Source organism: Phaethon aethereus, assembly GCF_964289735.1.
Source record: "Phaethon aethereus genome assembly, chromosome: 2".
Classification (NCBI taxonomy): domain Eukaryota; kingdom Metazoa; phylum Chordata; class Aves; order Phaethontiformes; family Phaethontidae; genus Phaethon; species Phaethon aethereus.
The window spans coordinates 2,830,301-2,854,345 of NC_138582.1; positions in this window are offsets into that span (position 1 = coordinate 2,830,301).

Genomic DNA, 24,045 nt, shown 5'->3' on the forward strand with positions numbered 1-24,045 from the left:
TTCCTGGGGAACGCATTGCCTTACGTCACTGGACTAGCCTCACTTCATATCAAGGCAAATCCTGAAGTCCTCAATTAATTTTTGAACAGTCTTTATTCAAGTAGATTCAAGTAGACTAGATTGTCTGCGTAAAAGAGACATGAAAAAGAATCTTCTGAACTCAGGAGTTTGCATCTCATTAGGAGGAGTCCAAACCAAGAGGAAAAAGAGACAAAAAAAGACAGCGAATCTCTATTTCCAAAGTAGCACTCCAGACATTTAAACAGATTCATGAAAAAAGCTCAAAAACCAAATCATTTATTAAATTATATCAGATTAAATAAACAAAAGAAACAAAGGGAAAGCACAGTTAAGAATATGGCTCTGTGACTGGTATTGTTAGTGGGGGGAAAACAGTTAATTTAAATTTTAAGAAGGATGCTATTTGTCAGGGTGCCTTCATTTGAACAGATCTATTTTGTCTGTGACACATTGATCTGTGCCAGATCTCCTCTTTGTGAAGCCAACAGGGAAAATCAGTGTTATTCTACCAGCCCTGTGCTATGGTGAGATTGGGACGCACTGACACGAAGTTTTCCTATCAGAGCGCGCACTCTGGGCAGTATTTATTTCTGCATGTAAAGAGTTTTGCACATGGCCAGCCCACTGAAGCCTGCTGAAGCCACTTTCATCTTGATGTCCAAGGGTGTCCATGTCGGGATGTTACAGGGGCAGGGATATATCACTTACCGCTCCAAATCCCCAGCAGAGCTTTTGCTGGTGCCAGTGCACGTCGGGAGCCAGTCAGGGATAAAGTGAAGCACGGTCGGAGATGTACAGATTCACACAGCCTTACAATTCCTGTTTTCCTCAGCGTCCATGGTTTCTCAATGCATCTTCTTCATCTTCACATGATGACTTTGGAACGTTTCTTCTCTTTTCTAAATGGAAACAGGGGTCCAGCTGAGGGACTTCATTGCGGTATGTCCCTCCATGATGATTTCTGGAAGCCTCCGTTTTCCCCCTCGAACACTCAGCCATAGGGAAATGTTATTAGTGGCCCATGCTACTCTTTCTCCAAGTCATCAATATTAATTAAAGAGGAATCTACCAGCATTGATTAGGAAAATACTCACATTATCTACACAAATGAACACAAAAGGAAAATCAAAATAGACAGCCCTGTGGACCAGGATGTAACATTCACTATAGTGTTCAATTCTGAAAAGGGAACAATGGATATTCTTGATTATAAGCCACCCAAATATTATTCATAGGCAGCAGAATTAAATGAAGACAGATTTTCTACAGAACTGTGTGCACAATATTTTGTAAACAATCCTACCACAACAGTCTCAGCTTTCCTTTCATGTAGAGAGTGATCTCCACCTACTGAGATACACCAAGGACCTTCCCAAGTCCCACGTCTGGCAACACATCCCACATCTGCAACACTTTGCAGATCCCAACACCTCTGCTCCCCCACAACCTCGAAACTCCCCAGATCCCTCCAGTTCTTCCTTATAACCCCTGAACTCCCATCCATACTGTCTCCAGCTCCTCTCATGTCCCCTCATTACCAGTTTAGCAAGAAGAAGAGGCAGCAATGCTGTCAGGGTGCACACACATTGACTGATGTGCCACCAGGCCAGGAGCAACAGGTGATTCTGGTTTTCATGCTGAAACCCTGCCCCCCATGGGCCCACAAAAGTAGTCTCCTGTGCATTTCTAAGACCAAATTCTTGGGGCTATGAGTCATTCTTTCAGTCCCATTGAAACTGGGAAGTGGATGGAGACAGTGTTAGGAGGGAGAAGCAGAACTCGCAGTCAGCTAAGACAGATGGACAGTTACAGTGTGATCATGCTAAAAATGAGAATCAAGGTAAAGAATGATTGCTGAAAAATATCCAGAAGTTTAGCTACCTGTCAGTCCAAGTGCAGTTAAATGGTTTGTAATCAGTGTAACTTCCAGAGGGGTTGTACAATTTGATACCTGCAGTTCCAGGCAATGAAAAGCAGTGCCTCGTGCAGCCATCTCCAGTCTGCTGCTCCTGACTGCATCTCTGCAGATCTCAAGGATAAGCAGGCAAGTAAGCAAAGGCAGCATTGCACAGCTTGAAGTCTTCCAGGTGGCTATCAGTTCTAGTTACCCAATGTCAGCGTTCTGCATGGTGTCATAAGAAAGAGGCCACCCCAACAGGTCATGTGCTGTCTGCTTTGGAGGCACTCAGGGCTGAACTCTCTGAGATCCCAGATCCAGATAAACATTTCATCAGCACTGTCACCCTACATATAGGTGTCAGTAACATAAGTAGCTCCATGATCAACCTCATGAAGAACAACAAGGCCAAAGGCAAGGTCCTGTACCTGGGCTGGGACAATCCTCACTCTCAGTAAAGATTAGGTTATGAATTGATTGAGAGCAGCCCTGTCTAGAAGGACTTGGGAACACTGATGGACGAAAGACTAGACGTGAGCTGGGAATATGCACTTGCAGCCCAGAAAGCCGGTCACCTTCTGGGCTGCATCAAAAGCAGCGTGGCTAGCAGGTTGAGGGACGTGATTATCACCCTATACTCCACTCTTCTGAGACCACACCTGGAGTACTGCATCCAGCTCTGGGGTCCCCAGCACAAGAAAGACAGGGATCTGTTAGAGAGAGTCCAGGGGAGGCCACAAAAGTGATCAGAGGGATGGAACATCTCTGACTGATACAAAGAAAGACTGAGAATGTTGGGGTTGTTCAACCTGGAGAAAGCTTGAGGGAGATTTTATTGCAGCCTTCCAGCACTGAAATGTGGCTTCTCAGAAAGATGGTGAGAGACTTTTTACCAAGGCCTGTAGTGACAGGACAAGGGGCAATGGTTTTAAACTGAAAGAAGGTAGATTTAGTTTGGACATAAGGAAGACTTTTTTTTACAGTGCGGGTGGTGAGACACTGGACCAGGTTGCCCAAAGAAGTTGGGGATGGCCCATCATGGGAAGTGTTCAAGGTCAGGCTGGACAGGGCTTTGAGCAACCTGATCTAGTGAGAGATGTCCCTGCCTATGACAGGGGGCTGGACTAGATGATCTTTGAAGACCCCTTCCAACCCAAACCATTTGATTATTTGATGTGAGCAAGTCACCCCATGTTCCCCATACACTAAGTGGCGTTTGGGGACAAATTGTCCGTTCCTAACACAGATGCCTATAATAGCTCAGGTCACAAACTAACTTCCACGGACTCTGTATTGACTATATCTAGAGCCTTGATACCTCGCTTATAGAGAGACTTATACTCTAAATACACAATATGGATTTATTTGCCTTAACATAGGCAAGTAGTGCCACTTCAAAACTGATGGAACCTGATGGCAGTCCAGAAGAGTGTGGGTCTTCTGTAGGTCCTAAGTCATGTCTGCCAGCCCTGTGCAGATGCCTTGGACACCCTGGGAACTCCCAAAGAGTGCAAAACTTCCATGTATTTGCAAGTTAACCCCACCTCTAAACCTTCGTGGGATATGCCACCACATACATGGTACCTAAAGTTCTAATGGGCTGAAGATCTTTCAGGAAGTGATAAAATCTTCCAGTTCTTTGCACAGTGCAAAGGACAGCAGGCTGTAAGTTAGGCTTGCAGATCTCGTCACATTAATTTTAGACATGTTACCATGTAATAATAATTTACTTGTAATAATAATTGCAAGAACTCAGATGTTCAAGTTCAGCCCTTGAGATACTGTGACCACGGAAGCCTAACAGCAAGAAACAGCCCCATCTGCTTTCCCATCTGAAATTAGCTGCAAATAGTCCTGTTACCCATTTGGCCCAAGTATGTAATCTGAAACCACTGCTTAACATATGCTTTTCAAAATATATTAGCTTTGTTTTACAGGGCTTTGGCAAAATATTTTTCTATCACAATTTGCGAAGTCATCAAAATCTCAACATTCTTGAAGAATGCACTGATTTCAATTCAATGTTGCTTAAAAAAAGCTTTTACATAATACATTTTAGCATTTAGTTGTTATTCTATTTGAAATATATTTTAGGATACATTGTTTATTCTGATTTATTTTATGTTACAAGCTTATTTATTATGTTCTCTTTTATCCCGCATTTATGTTCATGTTTAATTTTATATTCACTTTCTTATTTTCATTCCATATTCAACAGTTTTGTCTGGCAAAAATGAAATACTACAAGTCAAACAAAAATAAATGTTGAAATAATTTTAGTGATATATTCTCATTGACCAAAAAGGTGATGCTTTTTCAAATGCACGAGAGGCAAAAATAAAAACGTAGCATTGTATTTCAGATTGCGATGAAAAAAAAACAAACTACTGAATTTCACAGAGCTGAGACTCAATAGCTCTACCAGCTCACCATACATGCTGATATATTTATTTAATCACCTAAATATAAAAGTCATTTTTTCTAACACTGACATTCATTACGTCATTAAAAATTGATTTACAGATATTTTTGCTTTTGTGAATTAACACTCCATTCTACTGTGATTTTTTGAATTCTACCATTATCATGCCTGCATATTTGGTGTTGAATGTTTACACACACTGGTTGTAAATCCTCTTCAATCTGATCCTAGATATTTCCTACTTCTTGTTAGAAGAACTAAAGAGCACAGAGATAACTGCATAAGCATATGTGGCATTTGCTATTCCTTATCCTCAGGCTGAAAACATTGATTTCCTCAGTAAGGGAGAAGAAGCAGAACAATGCAAATTTTGCTAATTAGCTATACACTTCAAATTCAGAAGAAGAAATAAAAGTCTGAGAACAACCACGCGCCAACAATTGTGTGAGATCTTTCCTTTGCCTGTAACTATTCAGCAAGCATTTAGTTGACAAATGTGAGAGTCAAGATTCATGCGTCCCCAGGATTTTAACCAAAATATGTGTGGTAAACCTATCTCCAGTTTATTCTTCCTTACGCTGCTGGGTCAGACGAAATCCTTGAAGTACAGTAATCTGCCTTCCTATATCCCAATGATCAGAGCATTAGGTAAAGATCTGCTTTTGTTTGTGATTGCTTTTTAATGTCTTTTCACTACAGCAGACAGACCTGACGTCATTAAGCCTGTTGTTATTATATTTTGAGAGGATTGCTAAACACATAATTGATACCAGTTTTCCTTCCGTTACAGATTTGGAAAGTTTACTGGTATTTATGTAAGTGTTTTTTCAAAATATTCTGTGAGACGAGAGAACAAAACTGTCTTATTTCATTACTTTAGTCAATGCTTATGTGTGTTTTGGTTTGCTTTTGCTTTCCTCTTCTGGATACGGAACATTGTTTCATGAAACACTAAACTTTATGCAGATATTGAAAAGCCAATAAAGTTGAATGCTGAGAAGAACTGATGCAGAAAGACATCAAGGAAAGCCGCTTCCAGCTGACAGGCTATTACAAGGACTTTCCTGGTCTCACTCCTTCTCCATACGCACTAATGAATCCTCTTTTTCTTTTCTTTCTTCAGATCTCCTTTGAAATGTCCAGTTTCCCAAAATCTGCTGAGTACAGATGGCATCCGGTCATTCCCGCATCACTATGATGAGGATCTCAGACAGACATAGATGGACAGACAACCACCTCCATATGAACTCATGGGGAGTTACACGGCTCTTTCCATCCAACGTGGGCAAGTGGTAGGAGGCAAAGCTGGTCCTGACTTACCTCAGTGCCTGCACCATGGTTCCCACACCCTGGGGAGAGGGACTTACCTGGTTCGGAGAACGGGCATGTGAAATAGTTTGGGTGAGAGGGGAGGGAAAGAGGCTCTGAGGCATCCACAGTATGTCTAATGGTTTATCTGGAGATGCCTTTTCCACTTCCCCAGCAAAGCCCAGCCCAGCAAAGCCCAGCCCTCCATTCAAGGGTTTAACTTACAATGCGCAGCTGGCTGTGAAGGAGGCAGCATGGTGTATGGCAAATTCTATTGCAAAAACCTCCATGTTGTGCTGGATCTCTCCTTAGAGTCATTTGGAAAGTTGTGCCTCTGTATATTAGACAAAGAGGAAATGGGGAAAGACAGCAAAAATCATAAAAACAAGGGCCAGACCCTCAAGGCAGGAGGGATATTGCACAGGAGTAGCTGTGCCCAGTGCAGAAACGCCTTTCCACAGCTCGGAGGCTTGGCAAAGACTGTCTAATGGAAGCAGCAGGGGCTTCCAGCAGCAGTGAGGACAGCTTAACGCAAAGGTTATTTGTGTCTCCTCTTTCAATCTCATTTTCCAGCCCAGGGAGTGAACTCCCAAATGTTTTTGACAGTTTTCCGTTTCCATTTCTCAAAGCCAAGCTTTTCACGCCAGCTGCTCTTTGCTTCATCTGATCCACTGGCAATATTTCCCCAGGACAAGCCGGAGTCACCTGCCCGCAGTAGCCCAGGAGTCCTCACAAAAGGCACTCAACTGTGCATTAATTTGTGGAGACTGTTCACTTCTGTCCCAAGCCGGTGCAGGCTGGTGCCCTGAACTGTGAAAGACCAGAACTATTAACACTGATTTACATCCTACCTCACCTAGCAGAGCTGCATATTTGTATTCACCTCAGCACGGTGGAAATGTCTCATGCGCTCTGAATCATACTCAACTATTTTTTCACAGGAATACTGAGCATGCTTTTAAATTTACCACAGTGTAATTTCCCATTTACTTGGATTTGTTAGGTGGAGGCTGCTCATAAGCACTGAGTACATACATACTCTTTTGCTTTCTCCTACCTTCTCCCTTGCCTTGGTTTCCCTCATCTTTCAGAATATTTGCATCATGGAGAAACCCAAGCAACCTCTTAGGATGCAACCACACTGCCAACTAACTCAGCCCTCAGTTTACTTTGCACTCCTTGTCCCTTAGGTGTAATTTGGATGCGGTCTTCTCCAAAGGGCATGGGTTAGTTAGCAAGGCAAAATCATAGAATCATAAAGTCATCTAGGTTGGAAAAGACCCTTATGGCCATTGAGTGCAACTGTTAACCTAACACTGCCAAGTCCACCACTAAACTATGTCATTAAGTGATACATCTACACATCTTTTAAATACCTCCAGGATGGTAACTCAACCACTCCCTGGCTCACAGTGACCACACTGAGGTCCAAACCCAGCACCAAGCAAAAGGTTACTTAATGGGGACAGTCTGTAACGCCTTTGGAAGAAAGTAAGAATTCACTTAAACGGTGTGTGTATTGAGTTTCATATCCTATCAGTTAGGGACTTTTCCACTGCTCACCACTTTCTAACAAAGAATCATCACCCATTCAGTACACAAGCCTTTCATTCCCTGAGCGATGAAGCTACTGGTAAATCATCTATTTAACCAGTGGGAGGCTGACCATTAGAAAATGGTAATAAAGCCATTTGAAGCTTCACAAGCGGTGTTCCCCAGGGCTCGGTTCTGGGGCCGGTCTTGTTCAATATCTTTATTGATAATCTGGATGAGGGGATCGAGTGCTCCCTCAGTAAGTTTGCAGATGACACCAAGTTGGGTGGGAGTGTTGATCTGCTGGAGGGTAGGAGGGCTCTGCAGAGGGATCTGGACAGGCTGGATCGATGGGCAGAGGTCAACTGTATGAGGTTTAACAAGGCCAAGTGCCAGGTCCTGCACTTTGGCCACAACAACCCCATGCAACGCTACAGGCTTGGGGAGGAGTGGCTGGAGAGCTGCCCGACGGAAAAGGACCTGGGGATGCTGGTTGACAGCCGGCTGAACATGAGCCGGCAGTGTGCCCAGGTGGCCAAGAAGGCCAACAGTGTCCTGGCCTGTATCAGAAATAATGTGGCCAGCAGCAGCAGGGCAGTGATCGTGCTCCTGTACTCGGCACTGGTGAGGCTGCACCTTGAATCCTGTGTTCAGTTTTGGGCCCCTCACTACAAGAAGGACATTGAGATGCTGGAGCGTGTCCAGAGAAGGGCAACGAAGCTGGTGCGGGGTCTGGAGCACAAGTCTTATGGAGGAACGGCTGAGGGAACTGGGGGTGTTCAGTCTGGAGAAGAGGAGGCTGAGGGGAGACCTTATCGCTCTCTACAGCTACCTGAAAGGGGGTTGTGATGAGGTGGGTGCTGGTGTCTTCTCCCGAGTAACCAGTGGTAGGACGAGAGGAAATGGCCTCAAGTTGCTCCAGGGGAGGTTTAGATTGGATATTAGGAGAGAGAGTGGTGAAACATTGGAACAGGCTGCCCAGGGAGGTGGTGGAGTCACCATCTCTGGAAGTATTAAAAAAACATGTGGATGTGGCGCTTTGGGACATGGTTTAGTGGGCATAGTGGTATTGGGCTGATGATCTTAAAGGTCTTTTCCACCCTTAATGATTCTGTGATTCTGTAGTAAATCATCCTGTGATTTAAAATCAGAATGTAAATTCAGACACATGTAGCAGAAAAGGGGTGGAGGGGAGATGGACAATTAAGAAACTGCTCTTTTTTTTCCAGAGCAATTGAACAGGATGTAACAAAGACCAGCAGGGCCAGATATTCAAGGAAGCAGCTGTTTCCTGCAAAATGAACTGATGGAAAGCAACTCCTGTATGTTGCTGATGGTTCTACCCAGATGCCTTCATGCTGCTTCACTGGTTACATTTCCAATTCCAAATTCACCTGTCACAGGGAAAGACCCATACTGTAGCCTCATCCACACTGTCACCTGGGAGTAGCCCTTGAAGGGAGGTATGGTCTGAAATACTGCAAGTCTTGTTTGGGGAGGCAGCTGGTGGGTTGTCTCCCAAGGAAGATTTCCCAAGAAGAAAGTCGAGACTGCAGCAAGATTGGGGAATATCAGGAATCGGGAGTAAACTGGGGAGCTCAGTTATTTGACAGGGTAGAAAGCCCACGGTCCCAAGCAATTTACTGGGGGGTTGGACTAGACGACTTTTAAAGATCCCTTCCAACCCAAAGTTTCTGTGATTCTATGATTCAGCCAGCATTAGCACAGGGGTAGGACTCGCAGTATTTGTTCAGAAAGAAGATCTGCAGGTAGCTGGACATAGGGTGTACGTATGAAACGAAGAGGTTCCCCCGTCCTCACTCACAGGAGAAAGGTTTTGCCTTGAGAACAAGAACACTGTAAAACTCAAATTTCTTTACCTTTTTTTTTCTGCAAGATGTAAAATGAAACTGATTTTTTTTTCCCTCACAAAATACTTTCTTGTTCCCTGCCAAGGTGGAGTGGAGAAGGCCAAGGCTTGAGCAAATTGAAATCTCCAGGTATCTAACAGTCATTTCAGATTCTCCACATGGTCCTTTGCAATACTGGGGTTTCTGCAGTTAAGTTGTTATTTCAGTTGGCATCTCCAATCATTTTTATTTCTTGAACAAAAACACAGCGGAGATGCTCAGCCCTGTATCGGATGGGTGCTGATCAGCAGTAAGATGAGAGAAGGACTTGTCTGGGCAGCCTTTGGTGAGAAAGGCAAGACAACCATTAGCAAAATATTCCTTGAGTGTCATTTCTATTAACATATTCCAATTTTCTAGCCCCACTACTTTTGCATGAGCTACTTCCATAGGAGCAAATGAGAACATTAACAGGAACTTCTCGTTCATGCATTACCACCAACTAGGGGATAGCTTCTGTGTTCAGCAACTACCCACTCACATGATGTCTGAAGCTGTCTGTATATTATTCCTCTGAGCACCAGGAGTGTTCCTATATATCTGAATTCAGCTCAGAATTTGCTGTGGTTTGTGCAGCGATTAATGGAAGGTCTGAGCTTATTTCATGCTGCCACCGTTGTAATCTGTTTACCTGGGGATTCTCTTCTGGGATTAACAACTTTGCACAAATTATTACATCAGCTACAGTTCCCAGGGGTACAAATGCCATTTTTGACATGATTAACTGAGGAAAGTTGCAATTATAAATAGACATACATGGGGTTGTCAGGAACTAAAAAACTGTGTTGCAAAGGGATGCTCAAAGCTTGTTTTTGCCCTGACTGACAGTTTCTGTCACTCTTATGAGGATTGTGTTTCTTGGGCATTACCCATAATTTAGTTGAACTCCTGGAACCAGGTCTTTTGCCAGTGTAAATTAAAATGTGTGCACAGTTTGCACTGGGAAAAGCCAGTTGATGTCTTCACACGAAAATATTGCATCTTGCATTGCAAATTGCCTGACACTTTAAGCAGAGACAAACTCCAACTTATTCCGTTGCTTATACGCCCACTTTCATGTGGTGTGAAGTGCAGCAGATTTCAGGATATTTCATTTTAGAGGACTGAATTTTAATGAGAGTATCTGTTAACCTCTAGAGTCCCAGCTGTATCAGACACACTGTAATTCAATACAAACTCACTCTGACAACTATCTGGTCTCCCCAGAGAAATTCCTGCCTATTGAGAGGTCTAAGAGAATGTAATGTCTCTTGCATTGTTCCTCAAGCCCCATAGCGAGGTGTCTTTGTATACTTCTTGCTGGATAACACTGCACCTCTCTAGATGCACTGAGCTTTGTAGAGTAGGTAGCCTTTCTCCCACCTCAGTTAATTTGAAAGGTCTGCATCTAATACAGCTCCCTTGCTGGGAGTGCCAGTCAGCCCATGTTAGCTCTAGATGCCCATGAGCTGAATGAGCCTTTTGGAGGTGTCCGTCTGTATCCACTTGCTATGGAGGAAACCTAGACAGCCAGTTCAAATATATATGGTGCTAATTTTCAATAGCTCAAGTTGAATTAGATGTGACCCACAACTCAGGGCAGGAACTGCATTCCAAGGCTGAGAAAGTCCCTTTCCACCTCTCAGAGCTGGGCTCAGCGTGCCGAGTTAAAACTGCAGTTGTTGATTCACGGTTTGGATCAGCTGGGATCATGGACCAAAGACCCAGCGGTTCAGAGTATGTCCCGAGTGATGTCTCACGTCCTTCCAAAAGGATTCATGGAAAGGTTTTGGGTGAAGGTTTTTATATCATGACATTTCTGGGAGCCATCTCTGCAATAGAAAAAGTCCACTGTCATTCATTTATGAAAAACACATAGCATAATGGACAGATGAGTCAGATGAGCCTCTGTGCTCTACTGCAAACACGAATACTACCTTACACACAAATAAAAGGAAATGTAGGAGTAAAGAAAGCTGCCCAGTCCAAGAGTGAGATACAACAGTTTCACAGAGCCTTTTTCTTGCTTTTTTCACTTCCAGGTCACTTCCCGGATGTTTATGCACATTTTCTTCCATCAGTTTTTGCTTCAGTCACAGAAAAAAATTGTGCAAACAAAACTGGATGGCCAGGGTGATGCTGTTGAGCAGGGCCCACTCTGCCAGCTTGCTATTTCTGGCTCAATCCTTTTAAACTTGTGGATGGCTCTGTAAGACTTATTTACACTTATTTACTAAACTCCATCTGACAGAAAATGATAGCAGCTTTCCTCCCCTCCTCTCCATTGCTCTGCAGAAGAAGTCATGCAGGCAGAACCACAGTGCCCACTGAATGGCAGAATATGTGATGGGAATGGGTGTGAATCCTTGCTGTTAGAGGAACGGAAGAGAAAAAGGAGCAATATACGTTCAGAAATTTACAGAGAGACCTCTGTAAGGGATCCCTGCAAACACAAATGAGGACAGCAATGTTTCACACTGGGTGAATATGGTACCCTCTTCTGATTCACGCTTTTTTCCTAGAGGGGAGGGTAGCCCACTTCCAGGTGGAACAGACCAGCTGTTTAGCAACACAAAGCAACACCAAAAAAAAGTGCCAGACAGCAAAAAGAAATTCTACATAGGAATGAAATGGCTGGGAAAACTGAAGCAGGTAGGATGCAATTTCTCAGCAGCATGCATTCACGGCACCTGCAGGAACACCATTAATCTAATAAAAAACACCACCTGCTTTGCTGAACTCAAGAGCACCCTGACCATCATGGTGTCCACCAGGCACTCTGCAGTGAAAATAACATGAAGTTGGTGCACCCCCAGACAGGTCCTAGAGCAGTGCCTCCCAATCTTTGGGTTTCTCTCTGCAGAGTTCATCACACGTGGCTTGGATGAGCCCTTACAACATGCCAGTCAATGAGCTCAGACGTGAGATAAATTCTTCCAACCCATAGCAGAGACCTTATAGCTCTTTCAGCTTTGAAGATAAAATTAAATGAACATGACCCAAGCACATCAATACCAACAGGTACCATCACTAAGCCTAGAACAGCCATGAAGGTTTGCAAGGGTTCGTTAGCAGTTTCCTTACCAAAGTTTCTTAGGTCTTTAACTTTACAGGGCACCAGCATCTACACACACCTCCCACAAGGGCTTTTGGTCTCCTTGTTATTTGAGGTAGGTGTAAATCCAGAGTAAATATGCTTAGGGCAAATAAAAGCCACAGGGACATCATTAAAAGTCTTTTGAACAGACACCATATCACTAAGATTGCTTAAAAGTCAAAGCCAAGGGTGGAGGAGATCTGCAGAGCACAGAAGTATGGTTTTGATGGGTACCAATGTAGGCTGCACTGCCTCACCCCAAGAGTGACATTTGAACCTAGTGAAAACGTTTGGCATGTATTTTTGGCATATTCAGACCCCTCCCACAAGTCACCTCCAATTAAACATTAATTAACTGCAACATAGCAGTCCTGCTGCTTAGTTAAAAGGACGCACTGTAGGCACTATTGAAATACCTCAGTGTGACTTACAAACAAAAATGCACTTTTAACTGGGTTTCTCACTGGTATCTAATTTTGCACAGAACAAAAGACAACTGACGTGCTGCTGATCATGTTTCCAGATCCTGAAAGAATACATCCATCAATGATGTAATTACATGGTAATTTGAGGTTAACATATATTTGTTTTTTCCCAGATACGCTGTTTTTCTTCCTCCTCAAAAGTTTGTCAGGCAAAATTTAAAAGCTTATCTGGATGCATTACTGCCCAGTTAGAGGAATCTCTCCCACCAAGTATGGAGCAAAATGAAGTTTTGGATGCATCAAAATTACCATTATGGTTTCCCTCTTCTCTCCTCCCTCTTGCCCCTAAGTGTGCCAGATCATTGGAATTTCATTCAGAGTTGGTACTTACCTGCATTTAAAAAACATTTTTTACTTAAGGGGCTTTGGGAGTTTCAGTGCGGCTTTTGAAATCAGAAAGATACTCTTACCTTTATAGTATAGTGACTTCCAAAGCAAAACAGTGGCTGGTGGATTTTGAAAGAACTCCACAGCACACATTGCAACTCCACAGCACTGACACAAGGATGGGACAGTTGACTACACACTGATATGTTAACCAGTGCAGGAAATATCGAAGGACACTAAAAATTAATCATCTATACCACTAGGTCACTACAATGGTCCCTGGCATGACTTTTGCCCCCTAGCAACTACCACCACCCCTTGAAGGCCATTCTTTGCGCATGGTGCTTCTTCTAGGAGACCATGTAGCAGCAGGACTTGAAAAGTCAGGAGCTTCCTCTGCTCTCCTGGTCTGCATCCACTTGGCCAAGCCATAGGAATTCAAGCACACATCACGAGTCATCTTCTCGGTCAGATCCCTGAGCACAGCAGACAATGGATTTAGTTTGAAAACAACATTGTACAACTTTTTAATAACCAGTAACTGAGGAAAGGTGCACTGGCCAGAGCAATCGTGACGATATAGAAATCACTGAAATAAATAAATAAAACGCCCTGTTTTACTGGAAGCATTTCTCTAGTGAAACCAACTGCAAAGAGATGTGAAACAATCTTGCCATTAATGGGTAGCATTTATCACATTCACAGATTCATGGAGCCATTCTGCACACCTGAGGCTGCTAACAATGTGGGGAGTTACACTAAAGGCCAACATATGGCAGTAAATCTGGAATAGCTGAACACTGTGATAAATTCACAGTAATAATTCAAGATGCTTCTAGAAGAGTACTGGGACTGTGCCTCCCCGGTTGCCCTGTAAAGAGGCATAAAGGTAGGAGTTTAAATGCATCTTCTCAGCAATGATTTATATGCAAAAAAATGTGTATTCAGTTTTATGAGCAGATTTCTCGCAGATAATTCTAAAAATTAGGCTTCTACTATAAGGCAGGCTTCTACCACAGTCAGCAGAGATGGAGAGTCACCTCCAGACACCACTTCTCAGTAGTGGGATGACCCATCTCTGGAGGAGCCTTGTTCCTTCCACTGATCACACAGGGAAACTAAGCTGTGAGAACATCATGAAGCTTGAAAAGGACAGAGTATTTCAATTACAAGATCACGAAAGGGAAAATTGATGTTTTAATTTTTATTTTACTGATTATTTTTACTGGAACTCTGTTTGCCTTATTCCTGCAACCCTCAAAGGCACATGATGAAATAATTAAGGCATAATCTCTTTTGCTTGGTAAAATATGGAGCAATAAATGGCTGTTAAGATTGATTAGGGGCTGATGCAAAACACAAGCCTGGGGTAGATTTCACCTTGCTATTTCTCAGGATGATGCAAAGAAATTGAAGTTGGTCCTTTTGCAGGCAAATCACATGCCAAATTGGGAAAAATAAGCCCTGTGCATAAGTCCTTTCCTTGGGGTGAGTCTGAATCGTTCTGTAGTGTTTCTGCTTCATGTTTTCCAGAACTGGACCAAAATCACTTTCTTTGAATGGGTGATCACACTGAAAAGGAAAATATAGCTGAAAGCCCAAGGTAAAATATTCATATACATTGAAATACATGTTTTTCTGAGACAGCTAACAGTCTGAAAAAACACTTCTATCTGCCCCAAAGCAGCATCAAAGTGTTGTGGGGCTGGGATTCATGCCAGAAATCAATCAAGAAGTTTGAGTGCCATGTTGAAATGCAAGCGGGGTCATGAATAACCCACATAGGATGGAGGGGACATGAGGAATGTTGTACAGGGCAGAAGCAATTGTCAAACAGTGCAAGTGAAACTGCTGAAAATAGGAAATCCCTTCCACAGAAAGATGCTGCAGCTTGCAAATGAACAAGTAATCCTGCTCCCTTCCCTTCCCTTCCCTTCCCTTCCCTTCCCTTCCCTTCCCTTCCCTTCCCTTCCCTTCCCTTCCCTTCCCTTCCCTTCCCTTCCCTTCCCTTCCCTTCCCTTCCCTTCCCTTCCCTTCCCTTCCCTTCCCTTCCTTTCCCTTCCCTTCCCTTCCCTTCCCTTCCCTTCCCACACAATCATAAATTGTCCTCCCTTGAAAGATGTTATATTTTACTTGTAGAAGGAATGACACCTAAACCCAGAGAAAGCATCTGCTGTGGAAGGTCAATTCCTCAAATGCCACCTATGGCTTCACATTTCCCTCCCTCATACTCCTGTCATGATTCCCTTTTTACCTGTATTAATATAAAACAATAAAGAGATAGATGACTGTCTATTGATCTGGAAAACAAACTGGGAGCCACAAAGTGGAGACAACAAAAAGTTGCAACACTCCATAAAAAAAAAAAAGAGACAACACTGCTGTGGTGCCTTTGAATGCTAACTCGGTGACTCCCTGTATCTGGACCTTCTTCCATCTCCTACAGGTTGTGGCAGAGGAGGAAGCTGAAAGGAGGAGGAAAATGCATAAAATCAACTAACTTTGAAAAATAAATGTGTGTCAGATCTGAAATTATGAAGACACCAACTACAGGGAGGCTCAACTTGAAACCTTCCTCGAGATTGATGGAAGTAATCTTTTTTAACACATGAGGAAAGCACTTGGATTTAATCAGTGACAGCTTAGAGATCTCCAAACTGAATCAAACTCCTGTTGTTTTCTTGATTTTTACCTCCTCCCCTCCTACCCCCTTTCTGATTCCCACAAGAAACCCACCAATAGCAAACACGGGAGAACCCAACCTGCTGCTGGTGTAACCCAGCTTCACCCCATGGGTATTGGGGAAGCTGAGTTGAGTTGTCATCATGAGTTTGGGTCATGCAGAGGGCTCAGGCAGTCTAAGCTGATGCAATTTACTCCCCAAGAGGAGGGAGAAGCCTTGATGAAGGAGATGGAGAGGTTGTTACAACTTGCAGCTTTCTATACACTCCTGCCAGACACATCTATCACTTCATCTCACTGAACTCCATCATTCAAAAACCCTTTGACTCAGTGGTCTTTTAGTCCATATGGGGTGTAATTTAGGATTGACTTACATTAACTTCAGGGGAACTACACAAATTGTGCCGAGATCTGACCTTCAACAGTCCCTTAGACCCACTAACCCAGGTAGGAAACTAGTCTGTACCTCAGACTCACCTTCACTATATTCCTTCTCCTCTACCCTTCTTCTGTACAATACCATCTCCACCATACTGGAGTTATGCTGGACTTATGCTATTGCAGCAGAGAAAAAAATTCCAGCTCTCCATTTGAAAAATAGGATTTATTTTCTCTCCTGCTTTTCTTTCCCTTGAAGGCCCAAACATTCTGTGTGGCTGCCACTGAATTGTGGATGAAACAAAACCAATCAGGGAATGGGATACATGAGGAAAAGCCAGCCAACCTGCAGAGGATCAGAGAGATCATTTCTCACACAAATGTCCACAGAAATGAGAAGTAATGAGCTGAGTCCTCCTCAACAGCTTTTCATAACACAAAGCATTGGGCAGCTGGTCAGGTGGAGGAAAAAAATAACCAACCAACCCTCCTTTTTTCTTCTTCCCTTTTATTTTTAGCCAGATGTCCTGGTTTTGTCTGGGATAGAGTTAATTTTCTTCCTAGTAGCTGGTATAGTGCTGTGTTTTGGATTTAGCATGAAAATAATGTTGATAACACACCAATGTTTTAGTCGCTGCTAAGTAGTGCTTACACTAGTCAAGGACTTTACAGCTTCTCATGCCCTGCCAGTGAGAAGCTGGGAGGGGGCACAGCAAGGACAGCTGACCCAAACTGGCCAAAGTGATGCTCCATATCATATGATGTCATGCTCAATATATAAAATGGGGAGAGTTGGCCACGGGCACTGTGGCTCACGAACTGGCTTGGCATCAGCGGGTGGTGAGCAATTGTATTGTGCATCAATTATTTTGTATATTCTTAGCATTAGCATTAGCATTAGCATTAGTATTAGTATTAGTATTATCTCTTCCCTTGCCATCGTATTAAACTGTCTTTATCTTAGTCCACAAGTGTTACCTTTTTTTTGATTCTCTTCCCCGTCCCACCTGGGGACGAGGGTGAGGAGTGAGTGAGCAGCTGCGCGGTGCTTACTTGCCGGCCGGGGTTAAACCATGACACCAGAAAATGTGTTTAAGTCCAGGATGAGGAAATCTCTCATGTTCATTAGATTCTCCTTACCACTGCAATACTCTGAAAAGGACAGCTACTCCAAATGGGTCACTTCTCCTATCAACCACAACGTGAGCACAGCAGTGGCTGATTAACAGCATGGAGTAAAAGCCATAAAGGACAAGGACGAGGTGAAACCTTGCTCAGAAGGGAAGCTGCGGGAGAAATGAAATGGGTTGGTTGTAATTTCCAGGACCCTGCAGCCATGACCGCAGCAATGTGCCCATGAGTTCACAACTCTGCACTATGTTTCTGTTCTACTTGCAACATTGGTCACGTCTATGCCCTAAAGATAGTCCAGGTATTGGCTCATAGTTATGTTCAGCCAGTCTGTGAGGGTGGCAGGGACTTAGAAGAAAACACATCACCTAAATTTAGAGTCTACAGAGAGAAGGATGTCCATGCAATGGTCACTACACGGGAGATTGTTTTACCTGTGTCATGATAGCTGAGAGAAGTGTATTCATATTCCTCAGCTTCAGGTATTTACCTAGATCACAGAACATACAATGGTTTGGGTTGGAAGGGACCTTAAAGATCACCTAGTTCCAACCCCCCTGCCATGGGCAAGGATATCTTCCACTCAGGGTTGCTCAAAACCCTGTCCAACCTGGCCTTGAATGTTTCCAGGGATGGGGCATTCACAACTTCTCTGGGGAACCTGTTCCAGTGTCTTGCCACCCTCTGATGACCTGAATCAACAGATCTCTGCCGTCTCCCTTTATAGCTGATGGTGAGAAACTATAGGTGAGATTCATCTTATCAATCTTCAGGTGTCTACCTTCCAGTGTCCACATCTGCACTGGTTTTCTCACCTCCTATAATAGTGGAGATCTAGTCAACAGAGTCAACAGAAGTAGTGCCACAGGTCTGACCTTGTTAGGATAGCCACCTAACTTTTGTCAACGAAATCATGCCCTGAACTTGGGTCAATAAAGAGAACTTGGGGTGACATGCTCAGATGGTGACATGGTCTATACTGCAGATATCCATTCTAGGTCAAATGGTATTCACCTATGGAAGGTTATTTGGAGAAGGTGTCTGGCCTTCGGTGTGTTTTGTCTTTCTGAAGAAGCCTTAGTTCACTCCAATGATTCCAAAGGAGACCGTGAGTGACCAGTTGGCTGATACATACTTCCTATTTTTAACATAGAGTTGTGCATACAAACATCAGTTTAAAATTAGAACTCATCCTTCTGACATCAGATCTAACACAGGACACCAAATACCACTCATTAATGATTTTACTGGGAAAAATTATTACAGTTCCCTCATTGCACATGGAAATTACTATACTACCTGAACTGTTAGTTGTTTAGTTTTAGAGGTTTAGTCTCAATATTAGGAAAAATTTCTTTACTGAGAGGGTGATCAAGCATTGGAACACGCTGCCCAGGGAGGTGGTGGAGTCACCATCACTGGAAGTGTTCAAAAAAGGTGTAGACGTGGCATTTCAGGTCATGGTTTAGTGGGCATGGTGGTGTTGGGTTGATGGTTGGACTTGATGATCTTAAAGGACTTTCCTTAACCCTAACCTTAACCTTAACCTTAACCTTAACCTTAACCTTAACCTTAACCTTAACCTTAATCTTAATGATTCTGTGATTCTGTGATTCTGTGTCTGCCACATTGCCTTAAAATCTTCCAGACTAACAGATCTGACAGGGAAGGCTTTTCTTCCTTAAACAAAGATTTATTTTTTTTTTCCAAGACATACAATTAATTCCAGCATGACCCAACTGCTCCCTACCCAAGTGAGTAAGAGAGGAGTGAGTAGAGTCATTAAAAGACAACGTAAAATGATAGAGTAGTTTGGGTTAGAAGGGACTTTTAAAGGTCATCCTGTCCAACCTCCCTGCCATGAACAGGGACATCTTCAACTAGAACAGCTTGCTCAGAGCCCCATCCAACCTGATCTGGAATGTTTCCAGGGATGGGGCATCTCCCACCTCTCTGGGCAACCTGGGCCAGGGTTTCACCACCCTCATTGTAAAAAGTTCTTCTTTATGTGCAATCTAAATCTACCCTCTTTTAGTTTAAAACCATTACCCCTTGTCCCATTGCTACAGGCCCTGCTAAAAAGTCTGTCCACATCTTTCTTATAAACCCCCTTTAAGTACTGGAAGACCACAATAAGGTCTCCATGGAGCCTTCTTTTCTCCAGGCTGAACAACCCCAAGTCTCTCAGCCTGACCTCACAGCAGAGGTGTTCCATCCCTCTGAGCATTTTGGTGGCCCTCTTCTGGACCAGCTCCAACAGATCCATGTCATTCTTGTGCTGGGGACCCCAGAGCTGGACGTAGTACTCCAGGTGGACTCTCATGAGGGCAGAGTGTACAGGGAGAATCTCCCCTCTCAATCTGTTGTCCACACTTCTTTCCATGCAGCCTAGGACACGGTTGGCTTTCTGGACTGCGAGCAGACATTGCCGGCTCGTGTCCATCTTTTCACATCCCAGGACCCCCAAGTCCTTCTTGGCAGGGCTCCTCTCCATCCCTTCATCCCCAGCCTGTGCTGATAACTGGGGGTTGCCCCAACCCAGATGCAGGACCCTGCGCTTGGCCTTGTTGAACCTTATGAGATTCACATGGGATGACCCCTCCATGGGACCCCCAGGTCCCTCTGGATGGCATCCAGTCCCTAAGGTGTGTCAACCGCACCACTCAGCCTTGTGTCATCTGCAGACTTGCTGAGGGTGCGCTTGATCCTACTGTCTATGTCATTGATGAAGCTAATGAAGAATACTGGACATGGAGACAAGAGACATTGAGCCATTGACCACTACCCTCTGGATGCAACCATCCAACCAATTCCCCATCCACCCATCAAATCCATATCTCTCCAATTTGGAGAGAAGGATGTTGTGGGGGACCATATCAAAAGCCTTACAGAACTTCAGTTAGATGACATCCATAGCTCTTCCCTTATCCAGTGATATAGTCACTCCATCATAGAAGGGCATGTGTAAGACCAATACAAGAAAACCCAAGGAGAAATCCAATATAAAATTAAACGCTGTGAAATTTGAAGTCCAACATGAATCTCAAAGTATTGAGATTGAGAATCTCAAGGTATTGAGAATCTCAAGGTATTGAGACTAGACCTGCCTAGCTCGAAAGGGTGATTTCAACTTGCAGCCTTTATTTACAGGAACTCTACACTAATATCCAGTGAGCGACATGTGAATTCATGCCCATGAGCCGCCTGGCAAATACTTATGCACCTCCCACAAAACCCCTCAAATTAGATGTTAATTAAATGTAACACATTAGGCTTAGCAGACACTCTGCTGCTGAGATATATACATACACTGCAGACACTCTAATGAAATGCTTGACTTTGATTTACGAACATGAATGCAGCTAGAACTGGGTTTTGCACTGGTATCTAATTTTACGCAAAACAAAGGAGGCCACAGTGCTTCTGCTAATGGTTCCAGCTTTTTAATGAATACTTCCTGTGATGATGTAATTACACAGTAACTTACAGGCAGGAAAGTGACACAAGCAGAGAAATGCCTTGCATAAAAGGAACCTCCTCTCCTGGCAGTGGAAAAAGATTTTGTTGGGTCTCCAACAGCAAACGCCCTTCAGCCACCACAGTGATCTCATTTCAGTCCTCATTGCTCTTGCTGCCATCACAAAACCTGTACTTGATCTAAAGGGAAAGAAACAGCAGGAATAGCTTGTATTGTGCCATGCCAGCTACAGTCAAGATGATGAAGGACCACAGGTGAAAATCATCAAGACAAAAATTAGAGGTGTTATACTTCAGGAGTGAACCCATTTATGCAGATGACTCCTGATAGATCTTCTCAATGCCATATTCACTCATTACGCATTCAAAATCCTTAACACATTATTAACCTTTAGTCATCTTGAAAGTAAGGAAATATACCTAATTCTGGCCCAAGTGTAGAGTAATCTCAAGATTGCCTCCTTTTTTTTCTTTTTTTTTTACATTTTTTCCACTTGACCCCTTACACTTCTGGTGCAGACACTGGCTGGCAATTTTGGAAGAGAAACTCTGAAATACTTCTCTTTATTCCCATCAAGCATCATGTAGCCGGGTATACGGGACAAATGAAACTCTACAGTATTTATAATATTAGCCATTTTTTCCTGTACTTTTCTGTGGAATTCTCCACTAGTATCCAGCAAAGGAGGTAGAACATGTAATACCATGTATTATAACTCCTCAATAATGATCAGCATCTAGCCCAGAGTATCCATCCATGCGGTATCCATTCTCACCACAAAATACACTGGCAGAGGAACCGTCTTTTTGTAGGTTTCACACAAAAAGCCCTCCAAAGCTCTGAGACTACTTGAAGGTATCCAACTACCAGAGAAGCCTCTCTTTCCCAAGGACTTTTCTTGGTTCTTGTGCAGTGACCCACCCAGGAAAAACACAGAGCAAATTGTCCCATGCTGAATTTTGATGCTTTAGACACTGGCATAACGAGCTTCGGCAGACTTCGTGCTGCTGCACTGCTGTCAGTAACTGGATTGGTACTTTTAATCATAGCTGAGGTATCTCCTCCCTCCACTGTGGCTATTTTCTTTTTCAAGCCCATATCTCTTTCTCCTTAAAAGTATATGGCTTATTCCTCAATGTGGAGATTAATATTGCTCTGCAAGCAAGCCGAGCAATACATACAAGAGAAATTTGAAAGTAAGAACCCTTGCTGAAGTGGTAGGAGGCTGAAGTCACTTATGTTGGCATGGTACTTTGAGATTCCCAGAACGTAAGACATGGCTGAAATACATATTACTGTCTCAGAATCACAGAATCACAGAATCACTAAGGAAATGATCTTCAAGGTCATCAAGTCCAACCATTAACCCAATGCCACCATGTTCCCTAAACCATGTACTGAAGCACCACATCCACACGTTTTTTGAACACTTCCAGAGATGGTGACTCCACCACCTCCCTGGGCAGCCTGTTCCAATGCTTGACCACCCTCTCGGTGAAGAAATTTCGCAGGGATGAAGAGGAGAAATCAGATGAAATAATGATAAGAAAAGGCAAAATAAATGAGTTCCTTGCCTCCCTGAGGGTAGGCTGTGCTGATGTTATGAATGTGAGAACCTATTCTTGCCCTTACACATGCATCTGTGAAAAATATGTCACTGTTGCATCCCCGTATGTGCACCTTGTCAAAAAGAGTGAGCGTGGGGAAATTTAGTGCACCTGACACATTCTGCAGGAAGGCTTGTGGAACCAACCACATCTTTCTGGAGGGCTCTGAGTACACTGCAGCTAACTAAAGGACCAGCAAGGTCAGAGACTACCTTGGATGTAGTCCTAGAAAACCATCCAGGCGGACTAAATAAAACAGAAGCCAGTAAGCATCTGGGGAGAAGTGATCTTAATGCATTAAGATCAGAGATGTCACCAGCAGAAGGCTCAAGCAGCAAAGCTCAGAACATATGACCATAGGAAGCTTTACCTGAAACAAAAGTCCTTACCTGTGAGGAAACATAAGCAGCTATTGAAAACATCTAATTATTTCAGCCTTTCCATAGTGGTAAGTGGAAGGGGGGCAAGTTTTCCTTGGGAAGTTGTCATCCCTCCCCAACAACAAAAAATGCTGTTGTATGAAGAAGGCAGAAATATGCAAACTGGTAAATGTTGTGCTGGCAATACTATAACAAAGCTTTTCTAGACATTCAGACACCTTACCAGTTAACATGGAGCTGTGAGCCCATAGCTCTCAAGTTGTGCTTAGCCTACAAGAGATCAGACCACTCTATACCAATGGGAAGAAACTATTTTTAAGGTTTTACATGACGTATTGTAGACACCTCCTCCAGGATGAGAAGGTTCACACCAAACAGTGCCTCTGCACTGTGTACAGAGGGTAGACTAATGCTTCCCTCAGTCCCTGTAAACCACCCGCTTTCTTTTTGGCAAGACTGGAGGCAAGTTTTGGATTTTTCAAGAGACACTATACACAAGTTCTGGTTCCAAAAGAAATACAGCGTTTCATTTTTTTATTATGTCTCTAAAGGCAGTTTAATTAGCTATAGTCAGCCAGGAGTAGAATATGCCATCAAACTCAACTCATGAGCTCCATAGACCAGTTACCAAATTGTTAGGAAATTGAGAAAGTTCTTGTCTAATGCTAGCCGTTGTGGGTTAAAGACTTTCCCAGACACAGGAACTGAAAACGTTGCATGAAGGTGACATACTATCTAAAACCTGTAACTAATCCAGAAGTGATACCTGTTTCAAAATATTCCTTGATTCTTGAGACTTATGGCCTGAAAATTAAGCAATCCCATGAAGTTAAGGTACTTTTTTTTTTTCCTCTTGAAATGGTTAGTTCTTCTTTCTTTCTCTAAAAGGAATGACTTATTTGATTTTATTTTTTCCCCTCCAAAAGCATTATAATATATTGCTTGAGCACAAAGGGCTTAAAAAATGCATCTATCAGATTCCCTTTAAGCAGATTTCCAGAGAGGAAAAGAGAGTCAATGGCTTTAAAAACTGACCAATCCACCTACTGCTCAGACTGATCTACTGCCAGAATGGGAAGAACTGAAAGAAGCAATAAAGGGTGATAGCATCGAAGTCAATTCCAGTGAAATCTAAATGTTAAACACAACAGTGAAAGTAAATGCTGCTCATCTATCGGGTGAGTGGGACAGTGAGAAATTAAATAAAAAACTATAAAACACGTAAGAAAATGTACAAGTGAATTGCCCACTATGAATGAGGTATGCCAACAAATCAATGGCCACCCAGGATTTCAGATTGGTCACCATGAAGTTATTCTCAACTTTGCAGCAGCAGCAAGGAATCAAACCTATAGTTGCTAGGTCCAAAGCTGATGAGCAATTGGAGTAGGCTGTTAATGGCATGAGAGT